Raw genomic sequence first — 21137 nt, 5'->3', positions numbered from 1 at the left:
CATGATCATTTAACTCTGTTAAGTAGAGTGAAATACGTACATACGTAAATACTCTATTGGACATTAAGAGCTTTGTTCTATATTTTCAGAATTAGACGTACCCTAATGTAATACACGTCTCTGCTTTTCTGTAAATAAGTTGATGTAATATTTGTGGCTGGACGCTGGGTTGGGTCTGCACAGGGCTCTCCGAGTGGACAAGGCGCCCTTTGTGTAAGGTAACAGGGCGCCTTTCATGCTGGCACTGGACATTCGCCCGCTGTGGCTACTAACTGTACTGACGCCGGCCTTGAATCCGGCCAGTGGCCTATTTGCTTGTACAGTCTCACCAATTCACGTTAACCCTCCTCATGCTGAAAGGGCTTTATAGTTCAGGTGTTCCAGGCTGTACACTTCCATTGGAGAAAATAAAAATTGGTCTTCGAACCCGTTTGAGAGAAGAAACTAGCAGTTTGATGTAACACCACAAGGCCTGCTCTAGCCTTTGGTGGACGTAGCAATTACTGTGACATTTACATAAGTGTGTACATGCTTTGTGGAAGTTCAGCAGATGTATTGCAGTTCTCCGGTAGGCCTTAACAATGCGGCTGTTGTAAGGAAGACCGTTGTCAGCTTTTACTTGGGTGTCGTAGGGCACAGAGTTGACACAAGTTGAAAGTTTTACTCCTTTTTACAGGGTGCAAAGCCAACAAATGATGTAAGGGCTAAACTTATGCTGAAGAAATCTTAAATTAAACTGTATATGTTCTATTTATTGGCATTCAGAAGAATATTTCTTGGTTTAGGGCCATTACTGAGCAAAGCAGAGGGTTAGAACACTAACTTCCAAGTGGTCTTTTCCCTAACCATTTCTGTTCATTTAATTCCATTTGCATTTGTCTGACCGACATAAAATATTTTTAATTTGATTAGACTCCTGGTCATGACTAGACCACTGTGCTGGAACATCAAAGGCCAATCACTAATGCCACTTTGTCACGCGTTTCAGGTCTGGTTCCTGAATGCCAGAGCTCACATACATTACCTCGGGTAAATAAACCATAGTCATGCAGGATGTGCCCATCTCAAAACCAGTGTAGATAATCCTGTATATGCACTTTTCCTTGGCAGGCATAGAGCTTTCTATATGGGTCGGGGAATAAAGTTTACTCGCTATGCAGCCAAATCTATGACCGTTAAGTCTACTTAGCTGGGAATGGGTGTAGCCCGGGCTGGCGGAGCACAGAGAAGTTAAAGTTAATATATATATATTTGCGACCTAGAGATGGTTTTTACACTGCTCAGGCATTTCTTTATTAAGCCAGGATGTTGCAAAATGGAATTCTGAGAGCCCTGGTGCCATGTACAGTCTCTCTCGGTCACATGAGAGCAGCATGCACACAAAAACCATGTGCTGGCCAGATAAGTGTTATCTATGTGCTAAATGCCAATGTGACTGCACACCTTAAATCTGTCCGTAGAGAGAGAGAGAAAGAACAACCTTTATAAAAGCACCACTTACATATAAACAGATGGTGGCAATGGCTAAAGTTTACATACAGAATAATCTCCCCACAGTAACGTATAAGGATATTATACACACCATTATTATATACCAACCACATGTATTACTTGTTTTTGTACATATTATGTTATACATGGGATACGGTTTTGCCTACTTTAAATTATTATTATTATTATTATTAAAGTCCCCAAGGAATTCATTGACAAGTGAAAGGCATGATGGTACAGACTAATGGATCCTAGACATGTAGAGATTTGGGGGCATTTTCTAAGCGATTTCACTAGATTGCTTTGAAAATGCCCCTACATAATAATAATATCTTTATTTGTCATAAAATGCCCACGTTATGAACATTAAACGAAAATAAAATGTAACCAATACAGGCAAGACCAATGGAAGAAAGAGGTAACACTGGAGTACGGGATTGTGCATGGTTCACAGTTGACACTAAGTACAGATGGAGCCGGCCTCGCTCTTGCAGGGGATGGCGGAAGATTCGCAAGCCACCATCTGATCTGCGAAAGGAGATGCGCGCACGTCCCCTTCCGAGGGCGCTTCCCCCGGGTCTCTGCGGGCTTGCCGGCGGTCACCCGGGGTCCCCACCGCCTGTCAACCCTGTCTGTCTCCCTGAAGCGGAGACGGAAAGGGTTCCCGCTGCCCAGAAACTGAGACGCACACGCATCTCAGTCAGATGGAGCGGATCGCCAGCGGAGACAATCTGGCGATTTGCCAGCAAGAGGGAGGCCGGCTCCATCTGTATTTAAAGTGCGGATTGCCGCCGGATACTCCGTATAGTTTGGTTTTTTACACAAGACTGAACGATATCGCTTGCTCGAAGGGAGTAGGGAAAACTAATGCTCGGGTGAGAAGGGTCCCTCAAGATACTATTTGTCTTTGAGAGAAGCCGTTTCCCAAATACATGTTGTATGCTTGGTAAGGCAACCCTGATTATTTTGCTTGCAACTGACTACCCTCTGAAGGGATTTACGGTCAGCAGCAGAGCAGGGGCCAAACCATGCCACAACACCGTAGGTAAGAACACTCTCAATGACACTTGTTTAAAAGTTCACTAGGGTTCTACACCTACCAGCCAAGCGTAGCTTCCTAAGAAAAAACATGCATAGCGCCGTGTGTAGGGGGCCATAGCAATAGTGATGCGCATCCCCGCTTAAAAGGATTCCCCGAAGAAGAAGAAAAGTCCAAAAAGTGGTAAATACTTCTGTTTTTCATTCCCACATTTGCATTATTGTGTGCTGATGTTCATAACATTTCATACAGCGCCACTATGATAGTTGTTATATATTTACTTCTTACCAATAGAATATTTATGTCCCAGAAATGCTATTTCTGCCTTGCAAACATTAGCCAATCTCTCTCAGCTGGACATAAGCATTCTGTTGCCTGAGGTGTAACCGAAGCTGCACACCCTCGTGACTTTACACAAATATTAGTGTTCATGTGGTGTAGACTCCAAATACACAAATAATGACACACAAATTGTTTTCATATGTGCAAATTTAGAGCAGAACCAGGAGGACTTTCATTTTATATAATTCACTCCATTTTACTGTTAATAGAATCTGCATCAGGTCAACTTGCGATGGAGCTAGTTTGATTCTTTTACTGATATTCAATCGATATTCAATAAACATTATAGATCCTTGGGTGGGTGTTACAGCTGCTGTCAACAGGCAAATTGAAGATCTGTCTGATTTACTTTTACTGATTATCATAGAAACGTGTTTCTTACCTGTTTACTGTGTGATGCAGCAGTAACTGCCACAATGGTCCTACTGTTACCATGTTCTACTATTTCTTAATTGTACTGGTTTTTGTTTTTTAATTATCCTGTTACTAGAGGCTGCACTGGTACTTCTACTACTAAACCGGCTGCAACAGTGCTTCTGCAGGTATAATGCTACTAAACGGGCTGCAACTGCTTCTGCGGGTATGATTCTACTAAACGGGCTGCAACTGCTTCTGCGGGTATGATTCTACTAAACCGGCTGCAACAGTGCTTCTGCGGGTATAATGCTACTAAACAGGCTGCAAGAGTGCTTCTGTGGGTATGATTCTACTCAACTGGCTGCAACAGTGCTTCTGCAGGTATAATGCTACTAAACAGGCTGCAACAGTGCTTCTGTGGGTATGATTCTACTAAACTGGCTGCAACAGTGCTTCTGCAGGTATAATGCTACTAAACGGGCTGCAACTGCTTCTGCGGGTATGATTCTACTAAACGGGCTGCAACTGCTTCTGCGGGTATGATTCTACTAAACCGGCTGCAACAGTGCTTCTGCGGGTATGATGCTACTAAACAGGCTGCAACAGTGCTTCTGCGGGTATGATTCTACTAAACGGGCTGCAACAGTGCTTCTGCGGGTATGATTCTACTAAACGGGCTGCAACAGTGTTTCTGTGGGTATGATTCTACTAAACCGGCTGCAACAGTGCTTCTGCAGGTATAATGCTACTAAACAGGCTGCAACAGTGCTTCTGCGGGTATGATTCTACTAAACCGGCTGCAACAGTGCTTCTGCGGGTATAATGCTACTTAAACAGTCTCAACTAGTGTTTCTGCTGCTATGATGTGACTAAACAGGCTGCACTGGTGCTTCCACAGGCATGATGCGCCTGATTTCAGATTTTGTAATGGGCCCCAAAGATTAGTGATATGTGTTCTAGAAGATCTTGTCTCTGTGTGATCAGAAAAAATGATGCGTCAGCTGAGTGTTTAGTCAGATGAATCAAAAGCTTTGGAATCTGACTTGGTTAAATGTTCCTCCTTGTACCAATACAGAATCTAAAAGTACATATTTGGGATTACATCATAGTCCTAAATACTGTTCCATCTGTCGACCCTTTACCATTCGTTTATTCTGCGTGAGTATAGAACTAAGAATATAAGAGAAGAATTTTCCTGGGAGACTGGGGGTTAGCCGGTGTCTCAGGGACCCCGGCGCTATATATATAGAATTTTTTTTTAATAATAAGTTATGTAAAGGACCTCAGTGACTGCTGCACGTGTAGTGAGTCTGCCAGACTCAAAAATATTTCTCTCTTATACAGAAGTGAAAAGAAAGGGGGGTATACACTGCGCTGTCACTGACTGGAATAAATTTGTGATAATATCTTATAGATGGGTTTAAATCACGTTGTGCACAATGATGGAGGACACGCTGTAGATAGCAAAAATAATTTATATATATAAAGACAAAAATAATAACGGGTAGGTAGGTAATAAACAGAAATTGGATGGTAAAAATACACAAAACATTAATATTATACTGATATCAGTGTTAAAAATATATATCACAGTGGATAAAAAGCAGACTTGTGGAGATTCCTTAATTGCTGGCGTCCCAGCTAAAAGTAGATGAAGCAATGATGTTAATTCAGGAATGGCCGCTAAGCACACATAATTGATTAGTAATCTGTAGCAATGGTAGGACAGTTAGTAAGCCGAACAACCTGGTTTTAGCAAGTGGGCTAACAAGCAACAATTCATGCAGGTGTTGGCACTGGTGCCTGCGGGTTAGTGTCAGCAGGAAAAAGCACGGTTAGTGATATGCTTACTCAGATGGAGTCCCAGAATGTAGCTTAAGTGGAGAGATGTAAATAACGTCCACTGGTGGAATAAGCGTGGGGATAGTACCTCCGTGGTGGTTGGAGAGTCCGTGCGGCAGAGAATTGACTTTGCTGTGTGCGGCTTCTGGATAGAGATGTAGCGCTCAGCTTCACGGCGCCTGTGGAGACGGAGCTGCTGGCCGGATGTAGATGCGGCTTGATGCGGACAGTCTCTGGGCAGTATTCAATGAGAAAAGTTCTCCGTGTTTTATGGAGAATTTGTGCTTTGTTCGCCTTTGACGGAGCATTTTGCTCTCCAAAAGCGAGCAACCCTATTCAATGTGAAATATTCTCCGTCTTTCTAAGTGATTTTCTCCGTCTCTCTCCGTGTAGCAATTCTCCATCTTTTGATGGAGATCTGGAATGTGAACTTTTAAACTAAAAGGTTTTTTTTTTTAATTTTGGTGTAAAAAAATCAGGGTTTTTCTGTGAAGGGGCATGTTATTTTTATTCATGTGCTTATAGCACATGAATATATATTTAATTTAAAAAAAAATATTTTTTTAAATTTTTTTTTTTTTTTTTTACACAGTGCAGCCAGCAGGGGGCCGGAGCGCTCGAGCCGCTCATTAGATATTCATATATTCACTGCATCCGATCGTTAATATGCACGATCGGGTGCAGGGAATACTGGGTCCCCCGCTGGCTATAGGGGGGGGCAGCCTGTGCTGCCTGGGTCCAGGGGAGCCCCCCTACCCTCCACATTCCTCTGGAGCAGCCAGGGAGACTTTAATCTCTCTGGCTGCTTCCGTCTCCCGGCTCCCTGAAAGCTCCCTGCCGCGGACGCTCGTCCGCTGCAGGGGTTAAGACTCGCCGCGAGTGGCGGCGAGCATCAGCCACATTGAATAGTGGGAGCAGGAGGCTCCGGAACACGGAGAATCTCCGCTAAAACACGGAGAGTGCATGGAGAGCGAAATAAAACGCTCTCCATGCACGGAGAACTTTCACATTGAATACTGCCCTCTGAGTGAGGGCGGAAGTGAGAATTTCGTCTGCTGGTACCACTGGTGGAAGTGGGGCAACGCGTTTCGTCTCTTGCAAACTGGAGACTTTTTCAAGCAGTAATGAGCCATTCCTAGTGCTTGGTATTTATGGGCCAAAGTTGATGTAATGATTAATTGGCAACACCATTCAGTAAGTCCTTATTTAGAAATACAAGTAAATAACATGTAATGAAAGTGATTCAGCGCGTCCTCCTTTCTGAGAGGTATAGTGAGAATATTATACTATAAAGTGGATGAGACTATAATAGCCTCAGAAGATATATCGCAAATATAAATTGATTATCAAAAAATAAAAATATTCAATATGAAGTATATATAATTAGGTTTTTATTGTCTAAAGTGATCACTAAAAATATGTATAATTGGAAAATAATAACAATATATAATTAATTTATGCGTATATTAAAAAATAATTTTTTATGTATACATATATAGTTTATGATGATAATAATGGCAATAGAAAATAAAAAAGAACTAAGAATATCCTTTAAAAGGAGCAATACAACATTTTTTTAATTGTTCAATTTTATTTGCTACAGTTATTTCTTGTAGTAAATTGGTATAGATATGGTTACTGTGTAGCAAAATAAAAAAAAAGATTATTGATTTTTTTTGTTTAAGTGTAATCTCCCAACGAAGATATGAACGCGTTCTTGTGCGTGTGTGATTTCCACTCACCCAATTATCTGTCCAACCTGATGTGTTTTATTCAATAAATAGCTTGACACAATCCCAATCCCAACTTCAGCACGAATTGACAAGTGACCTGCTAACTAGCAAATGTGAGTTATTTATATAGTACCAGCAATTCCTATATAACTTATAATTGGTAAGAAATATATATTTATATCTTCAATTGCACTCAATATAGACTGCCTATCTTGAATTGCCGCAAGGCTCTGTGTAATAGTGCGTTGTAGTGATACTAGCACCTGGATGTAGAAGTCACTGTCCGACTAGAGTGCTTTACTATCGGTCTAACTCTACTCAAGAGGGTGATTGAAGAACAAATGCTTAAAACTTTGCACCCTGGCCCGATATTAACGGTTTAATGGTACTCAGCAGACAATATCACCCAGCGCTACGAAAATAATTAGATTTCTATAGATCGATGAGCATATTGAGCCTTTTCTCCCCATTCTTGTCCACACCTGGTCTTGAAAGAGGGGAGTTTTCTCTTTCAAGCGATGTGCCCAAGTAGTTATTGTCTATTTATTTTCAGGTCCCAGCTAAAACAATATATTGTATATACTTGGGTATAAGCCTAGTTTTTCAGCCCTTTTTTTTTGCTGAAAAAGTCCCCCTTGGCTTGTACTCGAGTCAGTGGGAACATGGCTACCGGCCTCCTGCACTGAGGACATGTCTAGTGCAGGAGGCCTGGCCGCTAGAGAACGGAGCAGGGCAGTGGCGACTTGTACTGTAGTATATACACCATAATTTTTATGGGTTGGGGGTGGATTGAATGCATGATCTTGTGTCTAATAAAAAATGTGATCCCTCACATAAGGGGAGATTTATCAGCGAGTACCAACAAAATATACTTGACAACTTACAAATGCAGCCTGTAACATAACACGAGCTGACTTATTGCTACTTTATCTCTTTATTATCCACTCCAATGCCATCGTTGTCTACTTTAGAAAATGCTAGGCATCATACTATCGTATTCTTTCTATGCATAGAATTTTTATTTTTTTTACATCTCAATTTAAACAATTACAAGTACAGATATGTTTATGTCAAAACCTACACGGGGTACATTTTTTCTAAGATGTTCTATTGAAGATTGGTTGTTATGAGCAACATCCTATTAAATTCCACTTATTTTTTTAAGCATCTTCTAGAACAGGCATTCCCAACCTTTGTCCTGAAGCACACCAACAGTGCAGGTTTTAGTGATATCCAGAAATGGATTCAGTATTGAATCCCGGCGTTCAAAATCCCGACGCCGGAATCCCGACAGCCGAAATGCCGACAAGGGGGGGACGTGGATCGCTCGCCACGCAGCGGGCCCGGTGCCTCGCTACGCTCGGCACACTAATTTATTCTCCCTCCAGGGGTGTCGTGGACACCCACGGAGGGAGAATGTGTCGGTATTTCGGCGGTCGGGATTCTGAACGCCGGGATCCCGACCGCCGGGATTGTAACTGCATCCCCCAGAAATGGATAGATGAATCATGAAGGGGACATTCCCCGCCCTTATTTCACTGTTATATTAACAGTATTACTACACTTTTTAAAGACACCTATTTGTAAACCATTACACAAGGTTTTTTTTTGCTCTTTCCCTTTTTATATCCTGAAACGATTTGGGAATTTGAAAAGAGGAAGCACCAAGACACCCACAAAAACAGGGATGTAATAGCCATTGCTCTATTTGGGTGACTTTTGCACCCTGGGTCCATGCATAGTCCCTTGATATCCAGACTTGAGCACAGGTGACTTAATACACTCATTTTGATTTAACAATCTGTGCTGAAGCCAGCATATCATGAAAACCTGCACTGTTAGTGTGCCTTAGTGCCCATGTATGGCAGTAGTTTTCAACCACTGTGCCGTGGCGCACTAGTGTGCCTTGAGCTCTTCTCAAGTGTGCCCCCAGATCTAGAGATGCCCAAACCAGTTTACAGCCACCACCAGTTTAACTGTTATTTACTGGTCTCTTTTCATGTAAAGGGACAATTTAATTTTTTGTTCTCTGGGGGACAGTGTGAATGTTTGTTGTATGGGGCCAATATGTTTTTTTTTTTTTTTTTTTCTTCTTCTTTCTTCTGTGGGTGCCAATGTTTTGCCCTGTGGGGATCTCATGGTGTGCCTTGGCAATTTTGAAATCTCAGTGTGCAGCAAGGTAAAAAGGTTGAAAATCATTGGTGTATGGGAATGCCTGTTCTATAACATAAAAGAATCTGATTGGTTGTTATTTCCGACATCCCATCTACAACAGAACTCCCATTTTAGTAATTTTGAACCATAGAACCCTGCTTTTTTACTATTTTGGCAAGGTGTATTATTGACAAAACAAGAACCGTAAAGTAGTTTGTGTTTGATAGACAGATGTTCTTTTTGGTTCCCTTTCTTGAAATTTCAATAAAACTTTGGGTTATAAAAAAAAATGAAGGTACTTGTTTCTTAGCACGGCGCCAGCGATAAAAATTGTGTTCATCGGGACCCCCCCGAAATCGCGTCTATCGCATCGCATGCAACCAAATCGCATGTGATGCGATCAATGCGATTTTTACATTGGAATACATTTTATTGTTTCCCAACCCTGATGGGTCAAATGCCCCTCCATTGTTAATGCCACCCCACGATCAACGCCAACCCAAAGCGTGGCGAGCGCAGCGGTACGCTTCCTCTGACCTTTTCATACCCCCACTATCCACGTCGGCGTGGAGTTGATTTTATATAGTGTGGCGAGCGCAGCGAGCCTGAAGCGTGGCGAGCGAAGCGTGCCGCACGAGGGGACACGCATTACTACACAGGTATTACGCGGGGCTCGCCACGTTCGGGCTCGCTGCGTTCACCATGCTTTTGCCGTGTTGATTCCCTGTGCCTCGGCACAATGTTATTCTTCCTAGGGTATGTCGACTATTCTTAGCTGTCGACCTATGTTGAGCAATAGTGGTCCACCTAGTTATTGTCACCTCCTGGATGAGGGCTGGTGGGGGTGGTCCACGATCCTGTGCTTGGAGATTATGTCCTCTCCAAGCACCGTGGGAAACTCTTCTGACGGGGGGGCGGGGGTCTGTATCCTTATATAAATCTAGTTTTATATAAGTATGAGGACAGATGTGTCCTCATACATATCCTCAGTATGCTTTAAGGCACACGACACAGTTTGATATCCGCATCGCGCCAAGCAGCGCAGCGTACTGTCTTTTCCTTAATATTTAGCATCTTATGCAGATTACAGATGTAGTAAAACTCCAATGAGACTAAAACTAATTCCTGTGCTCTTAAAGTTGCCGCATCTGTTATAAACCTGTTTGAAGTTGCAAATGAAGAACTTTGCATGAGAAAAACTTTGGCAGGTGCAACACGGCGCCACATACACGGATGTACAAAGGTTGCACAGCAAATTGATTAGTGTCATTAAGCGAAGTAGTTTTGTCGCTTGTCAGCTTTATTTTTGCGGTTAGGACATGAAGTGCTGCCGAGTCGCCCTGTAGACTGGCCTACTGGGAAGGGCTGTTTGGTCTGACTGAAGCCACAGTATATGAGGACAGATGTGTAGATCTTCTTAATTTCTTGATTGTGACCCTGTTGAGCATATTTTATGTATTGCTGGTATGGGTCATTAGGTCGACACAGATAAAAGGTCAACATGCCCACAGTCGACCGGGTCATAAGGTTGACAAATGCATTAGGTTGGCATTGGCAAGGTCGACAGTCAAAAGGCTGACATGGGTTTTTCTGTTTGTTTGTTTTTTTGTCCTGAATGACGACATAGTCAACATGGACACCATGCCGGTGCAGCGCGATCCCTCGCATGGCTGGCTGCACCACTATGCTTTGGGCACGATGCCTTGCTACGCTCGGCATACTATTCTATTCTACCTCCACGCCCTAGTGGATGGTAGGGCATGAAATACGGGTGTGGTATGACTGCCCTACAATCAGGATCCCAACAGTCAGGATACCGACATCGGAATCCCTACTGCCGGCACGGGGGCGAGTGCAGAGAACCCCATAGTGGACTCGCCACTCTGCGGGCTTGGTGGCTCAATTCACTAGTCAAAGGTTCTATTCTCCCTCTATGGTGGTCGTGGACCCCCACAAGAATAGCCCCTTTCAGTCGGGATCCCCCCTGTCAGGGCACAGGCAGTCAGGATTCCGATCTCTGTATACTGACAGTAGGGCAGTCATCTGGCACTCATGAAATACCGCCTGTTTGCAGATATTGGCTGGGAAAAAGTGAAAGGCCCACGTCAACCTTTTGACTGTTGACCTTCCCAATGTCGACCTAATGCATGTGTCGACCTTATGACCTTGTCGACCTTAGGCATGTCAACCGGCCAGAGGCTGCGGGAATAGGCACTCTCCTGCGAGCAAGCTTCATAGGTTTAAAGCGGTTTGCACCATTTCAGGACAGTGTAAACCAGAATTTCTCAAACTCTGTTCTCAGGACCCCACACAGTTCACATTTCCCAGGTCACCCGGCAGGTGCACAGGTGCAGTCATTACTCATTGACACATTTTAAAAGATCCAGAGGTGGAGCTAATTATTTCACTGGTGATTCTTTAAGGAGACCTGCAAAACATGCACTGTGAGGGGTCCTGAGGACCGGGTTTGAGAACCTGTGTTGTAAACCAATAGGACTAAATGCTGAAAAACTTATCTTTATGGTATTCGGAACACCGAGTCAGATCTAGTGGTGTATCTACTGTGGGTGCAGGGGAGGCAGCTGCTATAGCGCTGCAACTGCACCGTGTCACCATCACCTATAGAAGTGTTCCTGCTGAGAGAAGGGTCCCTGAAGAACCCTGATGCTACAGTTCTGCAGCTTGACAGTCATCAAGGCAGTTTTAACTAAACCTGTGGCAGCAGGCAATGCAGTCCTGTAATTACAGTAGTTGCTAGATCCTATTTGGCTAAAGGACCTCTGATGACCAACCATGTGGCATGCAACACCAGGGTGAGTCGCAAGTTTGGTGGCCTAACACTGTCACTATCCATGTTACCATGTTTTGCCTTTAGTAATGGCAACAAGCCTAACAAGCTACTGTGCCCAAAGCTTGCCTGCAAGGGTACATTTTGGCTCCCATTTTCAAACCTTACTCCTCCCCCATTTGTGCAGGGGTCCATTAGCCCTGTAAGATTTAGATTTAACCAATCGGTAATAGCTCCCATGAGTCTATAGTGATAGGTCAGGAGCATGTGCTGATCTCTGATTGGAGAAGCCCATCACATGCTCCTCTGACTTGTTGATCATCAGCAGAATCATAGGAGTGACCGGTTCTGAGGCTGTAGCTGACTCAGCACACTGTTGCTTAATATGGGGCACTTGAATTGAGAATAATGTGTGATTCCTCAGTATGGCATAATGTGTTGGGTGCTGCAGTGTGGTGTTATATGTGAAGAGTGCTATAGTGGGGTATAATGTGTGAGCACTGCAGTGTGGTGTAATATGAGGGGGGTACCAATTATGGAGCAGCTCAACCTGAGGTGAATCTGAGCTTAGTAGCTGTGTACTGTAGTATAATGCTCACCCTGTGTGTGTTTGTTACTTTGGTACCTCCCCTCTTTGTACTAAGATGGCTTTCAAACTTTTGCTACGAGGCCCTGGTGCCCACAAAGTTCTAGTTACACCTGTGGTGAGATCGTAGTCACTGTTGATAATGGTGACTGCAACCTGCAGCGTTAGTTCATTAGGCTATTAATATATAGCACTGATACATAAAATCATGCAGAAACATTCAGTAGCATTTTATGGCAAACGACCTCCTTGATAAATAGGCCTCATAATATTAGAGCTTGTGTATCTGTTTCCACTGACTATCTCCAGCAACCCTTACTTTGAAGGAAGACTATAGAAAAGCCGATCTGAATGTAGATATTTAGCATTTGCTTCCATTTTGAGATGAGATCTGTACTGTCCCTGACTAGACCGGTCCCTGTCTGTAGCCAGGCTGTGCTGGCAGCCAAGTGCTAGATTTCCCAGCAACACGTGGAATGTGTGTGTCTGTGTGTTCTGCATTCACCGCCGCTGTGTGAAGAGAGCGCCATATTCACTAACGTGGGGGTGCTGCTAATTGCTGTTCATCTTTTCTAATTAACTGGCTCATTCATTTATGTAAACACTTATCATCGTAATCAACACTGTCTGTTCCTCCTAATGATGCAGCAATTGTGGCTCCAAGTATATTTAGGGTAAATGTATGAAATGGCACAATTATACCAATCTGTATGACTGAAAATACAGGAACTCTAAATCATTCTTTAACCCTTTGAGTGTCAACATCTCAGAGATGTACAAAATATCCTCTAATAATGCGAGCGTCGCTCACATTTGTTATATAAATTCAAATAAAAACTGTTGTGTAAATGAAGATTATATTTCCTATATAAAGGTAACCATCACAGATCATTATGATGTATAAAAATATTTGCTTGGCTATTTTTACACCTATTTTTTGACTAATTCACTTGGCATTCAAAGGGTCAAGTAAGGAGACTAGCGGTCTATGTACAGTGGATTTATCAGCAGCAAAACATAATGCATTGTACCCGCAATTTATTAATATTCAGTAGTTCTTGATAAAAACAAAACAAAAAACACCCATCTGTTATGCCCCCCTCCCTAATGCTGTCAGCAGCACAATATGTACAAATAATGGAGTTATCGCTGCAATACAGGACTTCAGTAAGTGATTATTAAACTAAACCTTTCTAGAACATGAGAAAAATGTAAATGCTTTTTAAAAAAAAAAAAAAATTCCCCAAATAACTAATAGTCCAATTTATGCTATTAGTGTGGCTGTAGGGCCCATAGCTATTTATATTAATAATAAGTGATTGTTCCTGAATGCAGTTAATTCCATTAGTAATGTTGATGTCCCTGTTCTAGCCTTAGCTGTGTACACATGGTGCAATATATTGCTCAGCAATATATGTATTGCTCAGTGTCTCTATTTCATCAGAGACCAGAGATGGTAGCTGATGAACATGAGACTCTGCATGGGGAGCCGCAGAGGGAAACAACTGATTGCAGGAGTCACTGTTGATAATGGTGACTGCAACCTGCAGCATTAGTTCTTTAGGCTATAAATATATAGCATTGATACATAAAATCATGCAGGAACGTTCAGCAGCATTTTATGACAAACCTCCTTGATAAATAGACCTCAAAAGCGACCATTAGGAGGCTAAACACGGGAGCATGCACCTGGCGATTTATCACTGCAGCACAAACAAATCAATGGCAATATGGTCGTTCGGCGACCATATTGCTAGTGATATTGCACTGTGTGTACACAGTTTTAGTGACATGTACTAAAGCCAGATACCCAATTCTAGCCTTCTAAGGGACTGATTCCCTAATCTAGCCTTCTAAGGGACAGATGTACTAAAGCCAGATTTGGGTCCTAAACTTGGAAGTCCTAGCCTAGCAAAAGACAGCTCTTATCGCAAAAACTTTCCTTTGTGATTGTAAGATCGTAGGCCCTATTGATGATCATGATGATTGCAGTCTGCAGAGCTAATGAGTTTTCTGCTTGGGATTTAGTATGTAAGCTAACACAGTGATTAACTACTTTTTTGCATAATTTTATTAAACTGATTTGTTAAATAGGCCCTATTCTGCTGGAGTTCCTTTTAAGTTTCTCATCCATAGGGGACACTGGAGGCTGTCATTTACCTTGGGAGGCCGGCACTTTTAATTTAATTGTGTGACAGGCTCCTCTCCCTCGATATCCCTCCCGCAACCAGTTGTAGAAAAAGTTCCCTGGAGTGCCAGATACTTTTCTGGGTGGTTCCAGAGTCTTTCATTATGTTCTTTCCTTCTATCTTTCATTTTACTTTTACTACTACACTTCAACAGGAAGATAGTGTGCCTCTCTCTGTCCTGCGAAGTGGGAGCTCCAGGGGTGACCCGTTACCACCCTGCTGAGTGGAAGCCCATCTGCAGGGACACCTGTTTCTGGGTAAACTCCATGCGATTATTCACAGCTTGTGCTGATGCTCCGCCACCATGGCAGCAGGCAGTGAAGTGGAAGTATGGACCCGTCTCCATGGCTAGCGGGGACGACGGGTGTTTCAGGATGCTAGGTGTACGGTGCTTTGGTGCCGTTTACAAGGCAGTGTGTGATGCAAGGCATGGGGGCAGTGCTTAGGCCCATGTTCTCCCTCCCAGCAGACACACAGGGTGGACATCTTAAGCAGATGCTGGGCTGGTACGGGGCTACCGCTGATCACCATTGTGTGACTGCTGCTGCTTCTGCTAAAAGCTGCTCTCATAATCCCTAAGTGCACCAGGGTTTTTGACATTGTGAGGCCTTTTAGGGTGCTGTTTTCAAAAGATATATTATGGTCTCCCCTCCTGCTCCTATACATCAGGAAGATATGCCTGCCTAGGAATCACACTGACTGACGTCATGTCAGATTTGTCTTCAGAGCTGGCAGCTGCTAGGAACATTAGAGAAAAGCATAGGAACCAACCAAGCCTCAGGCCCTGGTTAAGTCATTGAAGGACATTACCTCTGCCTTGGGTTCGGGTCTCTGATGAAAAGGAGATGCTGAGCAAACAGGTTACTTCTGTCACCCCGTGAATACTCTCAAAAAACAAAATCCTCTATTCCCCACAGTTTTGCAGTCTTCAAAAGGGATATTTCCCTTTTAGAAGAGTGCAAATTCATTCAGGACAATACTTTTCTTGGTAAGCTGCTCAATCAGAGGTGTGTCACTCAGGGAGGGGTAATTCTGTCTAGGAAAACAACATTTTGTATCCCAATTGCACACTGAGTGAAAAATAACTACATAATAATCAGATAATACAGAGATCTTGGTTGCATATATCTGCAGATATAGGGCTAAGCCTCCAGGCTGTACGTCAAGGCATCTCTGTCACTGGGGGTCCCTAATACTGGGTATGGGTCTGGGGTGTGGGCCCCCAACATGCCGACACACAGGGGGTGGAAGGTGATCTGCCTCAACCAGATTGAAAACTAAGCCTATGGCATGAAGGGCTCTCCTATCAAATGGGGAGACTCCATACTGGGAATGCATCTAATGGACATTTGGGAACAGACCTGTCAAAACACTTGGGCCAGAGACCTCATTGCCCATGGGTACAAACTGGAATTTGAAGCCTAATCTTCTCATCATTTCTTCACCACCGTTTTACCAGTTTTGGAAGAAAGGTGAGATGTTACACAGGATGCCATAAAAAATTACTGGTTGCGAGGGTACTATTTTCGTCCCCCTACATTACTGGAATCTTAGATTCTATTTCTGTTTGTTTGGAGACCCCTTGATTTTGCATTTGAAAACCCTGAATCCCTTTCTGCGCGCTTTCAATTTTAAAATGGAATTCCTCCGGTAATTGTAGGTCTGGAAGAGGGAGAGTATTTGGTATCTTTAGATTTTAAAAATGCCTACCTCCACAAGGAGAAGAGGTCATGGTCAATCTAATTGCCCCAGATTGGCCTTGCTACGTGTGGTATGTCAACCTGCTCTTCTAGTAGACTACACTTGGCATTTGCCTGTAAGGCCAGATCTGCTCAACATGGGCCTTTTGTCTATCCAGACTTACAGTAGCTTTGTTTGACAGCTTGGCTGTTGAGAGGGCAGTACTACAGAAACACGACATTCCAAGAATATCTATTTCAACTATGTTTCAAGCCCATAAGCCAGTCACATAATTTGAGATCGTATGTGGCTTGGTGTGAAAGGTGAAAGGCTTTCTACAGCATCTTTTCATCTTGGTTGACTGCTCCGGGTTCTTCAAGCCAGTTTAGAGGCTGGTTTGTATTCACTGAAAGTGCAGGTTTCTGCTTTCAGTATATTTCCAAGGCAGACTTGCTATTTTTCCCGAAATCTGGATGTTCTTACGATGAGTACTTCATCTTCAGCCTACCTTTGTTCTGCCTATGGGGCCTATAGGACCTCAATTTTGTGTATAAGTTTCTTTCAATCCTCCTTGTTTGAGCCATTGGAATCAACAGACCTCAAGTTCTTGACTTGGAAAACTGTTATATTGGCTTTAGCCTCATCTAGGAGAGTGTTGGAGTTGGAAGCTCTCTATAGTTGGTTCTTCAGTCTCTTCTTGGGCACAATTTCTTAACTGGTCAAAGGTAGGGGTATAGAGGGGGAGGAGCCTGTCACACACATTAAAAGTTCTAGCTCCCCCTTAATCACCCTTCTTTACCCCAATGTAAATGACTGCCTCCAGTGTCCCCAATGGAATTGGAGAAAGGGATTTATCGTTAAGTACCAACATTATTTACACTGATTTCAAGAGCAGCCCTGATGAAGGGCACAGCCACTATAGAAAGTTGATTCTGAATTATAGGTGCTGCCTGGAAGGGGGCAGCTAGGTGGGTACTGTGGAGTGTGTGGTTTGTCAGAGGGTGGAAAGGAGGTGAGACATGGCAAAGTAGTGGGTGGAAGTGTGGCTGTTTGCATCATTGTGGCCATGCCCCCTACTGTATAATACTGAAATTAACATAATTGTACAGTGGGAAGCGGGGTACAATGACATATTCAGTACCTGCTAGGAACTCTTTTCTAGGTAAGTGGGTGGTGAAGTTGTGGATGGCTCTGGGAGACTTTCCCAAATTCCTAAGTGGCTGGAATTGCCTTCTGATTTTTGGGAGCCTTCTGCCTGTTTGGGGAGTGTATGCAAGTATGATATTACTGTGCATATGGCTCTCCAAGGCTAAGCACCCTGCACCTAAATTTTGAGAGCAGCTTAGAAAAGAAGGCAAGTATGCCATATGGTCCTGTAATGGAAATTCATGAAGGAACTATTGTGTGCCGCAGCAAGTAGTGTGATTAGTGCCTCATGTTTGTTGTTAGTTATGTTGTGGATTGGCCTGAGCTGTTTAGCGTTTTTGAAGGCATGAGCTAGTAACACCTACTGTATCTATCTCCCATCTGCTTATCGCAATAATGTGAGAGTTTATAAATGAACAAAGGGAAACACCAATTGGTAATGTGACATCACACATGACAAAAAAATGGCCCATAATAATGTAAATCTGATAACATTTCTATTATTATTCTATTAGAGCATATTGACAAGGTATGATCAAGTCTATGATCCATATAGGGATCTTTGGGCTATGCTGACATAGGTGTATGAGTAATATTTAATATGGGTGTGCTCACTGGGAGCTGGCACTTTAAGAATTTTAATCATATACCCCTACTACAAGCCAGTCTTAGATTAGTGCCCCCGGGAGCTGGTTGCTTTTTTTCTTGGCTCCTCCTGAGAGGCATTTGTTAATAGTAAGAGATCTGGGTACTTATGTAATATCTGGGCTCCCGTTTTTCTTATGAGACCGTGTCCCCTAGCGGGGCTCGCCACGCTTCGGGCTCGCTGCGCTCGCCACACTATATAAAATCAACTCCATGCGTAGTTGGATAGTAGGGGTATGAAAAATGGGGTGCATTTAACATGGGAGCCCAGATAATACATAAGTACCGAGATCTGCTATCAGCAAGAAGAGGACAGGCATCTGCACCCCGAACTGCAGTCTGGATGTGCACTGTGAGATACTAACCACCCAAAAATACCAGAAAATTAGCACCAAATGTGAACAGTTCCCATGCGCTGTTCACTTCAACTCCACCCTTGGATTCCTTGCCCCTTGTGTGGCACCTTTGGATCTCAGAAAAAGGAAGTGAAGAAATCCAATAAGTATACCACGAGAAATGACAAAGTCACTCCTCAAGCGCCAAATAAAGTCCTGCAGCTGTTTGTCCTCATACGATAGTACAACTGTATACTAGCCAGGAATTCAGAAAAAAATCAAACAAGATTTATGAGGCTTTCCCACAGCGCTGGGCCCTTGGAATCGGTATAACCAGGATGATTCTTCATAAATCTTGTTTGATTTTTTTCTGAAAAAATCCAATAATTCACCCCTCAATACTTTTGTAAACGGCACCGTCACCCATATACAGTGAGTAATGTTCACATAAAGGTTTCTTTAACAGTATCTTACAACTTAATGTCTGACTCTAGGCACATATAGGAAAACACTCACCAAGACTACCTGTCTTACATTCACCAAAAGGTTTCTTTATCTGGCAGGTTCCTCCCAGGTCCTCTCCTAACACCAGGAAACCATTCCTTTACTTCAAATGATAATAATATATATAATTAAAATCATAAGATCATTAAAATCATTAAACAGCTAAAAGCCCACCATCTGGAATTCTTCTACAGCAAAGGTAAGATGAGCACTACTTCCAGATAGCAATATCCTGCTCACCAGTCACCCGATAGGAAAGGCTGGGTAGCTGTATCAAATAGTCTAAACAGGGTCCTCTCCGATACACCTATGCGTTTCAAATAAAATTCTTCCTCCGGGTGAAATGAGATGAAATGCTGTTTACAGCGCTAAACAGACACATTGAAGCTGGGCACATGTATAGCTGGAGGTAAAAAACACTGACACTGGAAAGGGACAATGGTATATTACTTGCAGTAATTGGTCAACAAAGACCTGTGATCAGGAACTATCCGGGTAGGCAGGTGTTGCTCTGACTCAGGAGTACAGATTCAAATAGAAACAGGATGAGGTTCGTTGGTGAATGAAGTTAGATGACCATTGCAGCCAACAGTGGATCCAGAATAAATTTACGGGGGGGGGGGGGGGGGGGGGGGGTACTCAGTATATTTGTGCACAAGGGGTGTGGCGTCAATAAAAAGCTATGGCAGTGGGTGTACACCATTTTTGAAGGAACATTTTGGAAAACTAACTGGTGTCCAGATGGTAGGGCAGTAGTGTCTAGGTTTACAAAATATGGTTGACCTAGACAAAGGGTCGACACAATCAAAATGTTAACATGAGTTTTTAGGGGAATTATTTTAAGTTTTTTGCACATTATTAATATTTTACCATCCACTTGGACTCGGATTGAGAACTACAAAGTGGAGCAAGGGACCTGGACAGACGCATAGGGGGTTATTCTAGTTCACTCTTTCTGACAAAATCCTTCTTAGATGGACAAAACCATGTGCACTGCAGGGGGGCAGATGTAATGGTACTTGTGTATTATCACGGCGCCCATCGCATCGCATACCATAAGGCATACGATGGTATGCGATGCGATATCGCGCGATGTTGTACAATGTCATACAATTTTAAAATTGTATGACATTGTATATGGCATACAATGCCATACAATGCGATGGGATGCGATAAAAAATTGTATAAGCATCCTAATGGGTGCTTAACGTGTACCCGTAGCGTGGCGAGCGGCGTCGGTACGCGTCCTACGACCTTTTCATACCCCCACTATCCACGTTGGTGTGGAGTTGATTTTATAAAGTGTGGCGAGCCCGAAGCGTGGCGAGCGGACGCGCATAACTTCACAGGTATACGCGGCCCCTCGCGGGGCTCGCCACGCTTCGGGCTCGCTGTGCTCGCCACACTATATAAAGTCAACTCCACGCCGACATGGATAGTGGGGGTATGAAAAGGTGGGAGGACGCGGGCTCGCTGCACTCGCTACGCTTCGGGTTCACGTTTATAGTGGGGGGGTGGCGTGGGGGTGCATTTAACATTATAAGCACCCATTAGGGTGCTTAAAAGCACACATTAGGGTGCTTGTACAATTTTTAATCGAATAGGGGTGTAAAATTGTGTCGCATCGCATGCCATCGGGTGTATGGCATGCGATGTGAGAAAAACATTGCGGGACCAACATCGGGGGTGCCGTGATAATACACAAGTACCGATGTAACTTGTGCAGAGAGAATTAGATTTGGGTGGGGTTTTTCTTCAAAGTAAGATCTATATTGCAGTGTAAAAATAAAGCAGCCAGTATTTACCCTGCACAGAAGCAAAATAACTCACCCAAATCTAATTACATCTGCACATTTTACATCTGCCCCCCTGCAGTGCACATGGTTTTGTGCATCCAAGAAGGATTTTGTCAGAAAGAGTGAACTAGACTAAGGCCCATAGTGAGAGAGGTAGTACATAACTTGTGGGTCCACATGCTCAGGTGTCAACATTGACATGTGTTGACCTTGTGCATGTCAATCTAATATGCTACACCCGAACTAACCACAGATCATCTGTACATGTAGGCTTGCTCAAATCATTCCCTCTTCATGTATTTCCAGGCATACTCAATCATGTAGAGATCAGGGCTCTGTGGGCGGCATATTATCACTTCCAGGACTCCTTATTCTTCTTTATGCTGAAGATGGTTTTCAATGACATTGGCTGTATGTTTAAGGTCGTTTCCTGCTGCAGAATAAATTTGGTGATTTCCTGATGGATCATGATAGATAAGTACCTGCCTGTATTATTCAGCATTAAGGATA

At 43.3% G+C, this 21137-nt stretch overlaps 1 protein-coding gene across 1 annotated transcript in view; it reads left to right on the top strand.

The window, feature by feature from the left end:
* Positions 1–21137, top strand: part of SNORC (secondary ossification center associated regulator of chondrocyte maturation) — a 46736-nt gene that overhangs the window by 1112 nt on the left and 24487 nt on the right. The window lies entirely within an intron of this gene.

This window comes from Crinia signifera, chromosome 3 (genome assembly GCF_055691185.1).
Source record: "Crinia signifera chromosome 3, ASM5569118v1, whole genome shotgun sequence".
In the NCBI taxonomy this organism is placed as follows: domain Eukaryota; kingdom Metazoa; phylum Chordata; class Amphibia; order Anura; family Myobatrachidae; genus Crinia; species Crinia signifera.
The sequence above is the reverse complement of the archived record's forward strand: the minus strand, read 5'-3'. Positions and strand labels throughout refer to the sequence as shown.